The sequence below is a fragment of the Schistocerca cancellata genome, chromosome 8 (assembly GCF_023864275.1).
Source record: "Schistocerca cancellata isolate TAMUIC-IGC-003103 chromosome 8, iqSchCanc2.1, whole genome shotgun sequence".
Taxonomy (NCBI): domain Eukaryota; kingdom Metazoa; phylum Arthropoda; class Insecta; order Orthoptera; family Acrididae; genus Schistocerca; species Schistocerca cancellata.
The window spans coordinates 571,702,929-571,705,870 of record NC_064633.1 but is presented as its reverse complement, the minus strand read 5'-3'; the positions used below and the strand labels follow the sequence as shown (position 1 = coordinate 571,705,870).

At 44.6% G+C, this 2,942-nt stretch overlaps 1 pseudogene; it reads left to right on the top strand.

Annotated features, from left to right (window-relative positions):
• The first annotated feature begins 1,193 nt into the window (after positions 1-1,193).
• Positions 1,194-1,310, top strand: LOC126096092 (5S ribosomal RNA; annotated as a pseudogene).
• The last annotated feature ends 1,632 nt before the right edge of the window (positions 1,311-2,942 follow it).

Genomic DNA, 2,942 nt, shown 5'->3' with positions numbered 1-2,942 from the left:
CCCGCGTGCGGGCCGGCCGTGCACAGCTGTGACTCCTGCAATGGCGGAGCGTGCGAACACACTCGTTCGAGATGATCGACGGATCACCATCAAACAACTTAGTGCTCAACTTGACATCTCTGTTGGTAGTGCTGTCACAATTGTTCACCAGTTGGGATATTCAAAGGTTTGTTCCCGCTGGGTCCCTCGTTGTCTAACCGAACACCATAAAGAGCAAAGGAGAACCATCTGTGCGGAATTGCTTGCTCGTCATGTGGCTGAGGGTGACAATTTCTTGTCAAAGATTGTTACAGGCGATGAAACTGAAGAAACGACTTCAGCGTGTTCGTAGGCACAAAAATCTGAACGAACTTCTCCTTCTTCACGACAACGCAAGACCTCACACAAGTCTTCGCACCCGAGAGGAGCTCACAAAACTTCAGTGGACTGTTCTTCCTCATGCACCCTACAGCCCCGATCTCGCACCGTCGGATTTCCCAATGAAGGACGCAATCCGTGGGAGGCACTACGCGGATGACGAAGAAGTTATTGATGCAGTACGACGTTGGCTCCGACATCGACCAGTGGAATGGTACTGTGGAGGCATACAGGCCCCCATTTCAAGGTGGCGTAAGGCCGTAGCATTGAATGGAGATTACGTTGAAAAATAGTGTTGTGTAGCTAAAAGATTGGGGAATAACCTGGTGTATTTCAATGCTGAATAAAACAACCCCTGTTTCAGAAAAAAAATGTGTTGCATTACTTATTGAACTGCCCTCGTATGTAATCTGCAGACAAACGATTTGTTGCTGCTGCTGACTTCCCTTTGCTAGGAGGTGGGAGCTCCACTGAACATTTGATGTCTTCCATCATCTGTAGTTCGCTACAGTCAGCCAAAACTCCCGTCTTCTCCTTAGCATCGTCTGCAAATATGATGGTGTCACTCTCCAGTAAATACGAAACCACGGAATTATTTCCTATGAAGACAAATTTTGTAAAGCGAAGAATAGGGTTACTCCAACTAATTTCATCTCATTTATTTATTTATTTTTGTTGTTGTTGTTGTTGTAGGATTTCATAATATGTAAAACGGGCCATGATAGTGGGTAAAAGCGAAACGTGTCCTATGTACATCGAAATTGCTTATTGATTAACAATATTACTTTGAGAAATGATAAGCTTTCGAGTAATACTGTTGGATGTTATTACAAATAGGCAACGGCCCTGCCGCAGTGGCTACACCGGTTCCCGTCAGATCACCGAAGTTAAGCGCTGTCGGGCTTGGCCGGCACTTGGATGGGTGACCATCCAGCCGCCATGCGCTGTTGCCATTCATCGGGGTGCACTCAGCCTCGTGATGCCAAATGAGGAGCTACTCAACCGACTAGTAGCGGCTCCGGTCAAAGAAAACCATCATAACGACCGGGAGAGCGGTGTGCTGACCACATGCCTCTCTTATCCGCATCCTCAACTGAGGATGACACGGCGGTCGGATGGTCCCGATGGGTCACCTGTGGCCTGAAGACGGAGTGCTTTTTTTATTACTAATCATATCCTTAACTAATTAACATTAGCTTTTCTCTACTCCTTAACTAATTAACATCAGCTTTTCTCTGCTGTGGCTGATTATTCCTTCACAGTTGTAAGTAGAAAATAAATTTCATGCTTTTTAAAACTGAAACATAGGCGTGGAAGTTCTCAGTGCCAGACGCATGCAGCTCCATAAGTACCATATACCACGGCAAAAGAGCTGATAGAAATTGCTGTGGCGTATGAACAAATATGTCAACCAGTATGAGTCGTTTATCATAATGCATATATTGCACTGTATATATGTTCTCCTTTATTTACCAAGGAAAATCGGCAAACAGAGCAAGTTTTGAGTAGATATTTTATTTAGATAACCAGTTTCGGCGTTTCTGTGATGCGATCTTCAGGCCATTATGCACTCCATGTGCACCTGACAGTAAGAAAAGTAGGCCGCTGCTGAACGCTACCAACATAACGTAGCTGTGTCACAGGTCCCCTAGACGACGAAACCCCGCGAGGAACAGTTGTCTGACTATACACAATGATTACCACAAGAGACCACTGGAAAACACCTCTCATTATGGCAGTCAGTACAGATATAAACTAATGCAGCGATAGAACAAATATTAGGGATGAGACAGTCCCTAACGTTTGTAAATTAAACTTCATTACAATAAGTGAGACTGCAGAAGTCTTATCACACGACGAGTTGTTCGTTATACCAATTTGAACCCACTGTGAACCAAACAATACTTGTGTGCCTGATCGCGACTCGGCTATTCATAAAGAGGCATGAAATATCGAAGTGTTCACCAGTATCAGTTTACAAGGCGGAATGTCTGAACCTGGAAATAAATAACGATATGTTTATCACTGCACTGGGAACAACATGAAGCTTATATTGGTCCTGAGAAGTAACCACGAGAGGTATGTAATAAACTGCAGTGCACAAGTGTGAAACGCATGAATCAAGTTGCGGTGATGGTTTGGGACAAGAATCCAGTATCTACATCAACTGTTCACTAAACACAATCACATGTCAGATACTAAACATGTTCACCAATAGTTTGATACTGGAGCCTGAAACGACAATACAAATGATTTATGCCTGGCGGGGATTCGAGCCCAGCACCTACGAATAGATATGAAATATTTGTTTTCTCTTCACCACTAGTGAGTTGTGCACGTGTTCAGCTAGAGGTAAGGCAACGAAAAGTTCTGTGCTGCCTGTGACTCCAGCCCCACGCGCATCGTCGTCGTTGACCCCACACGAAGAGGTGTAAACTACCAACTTCTCTTTCACTATTGGGGTCACGCTGTTCGTAGAGACCCAGAAGAGTTGGGCATCATGAGAAAACAACGAAATAGTGGGACAGCATTATCTCGAAGGGTAAAATCCAAAGAAAAATTGGAATCGGAGCTCGAAACCCAGT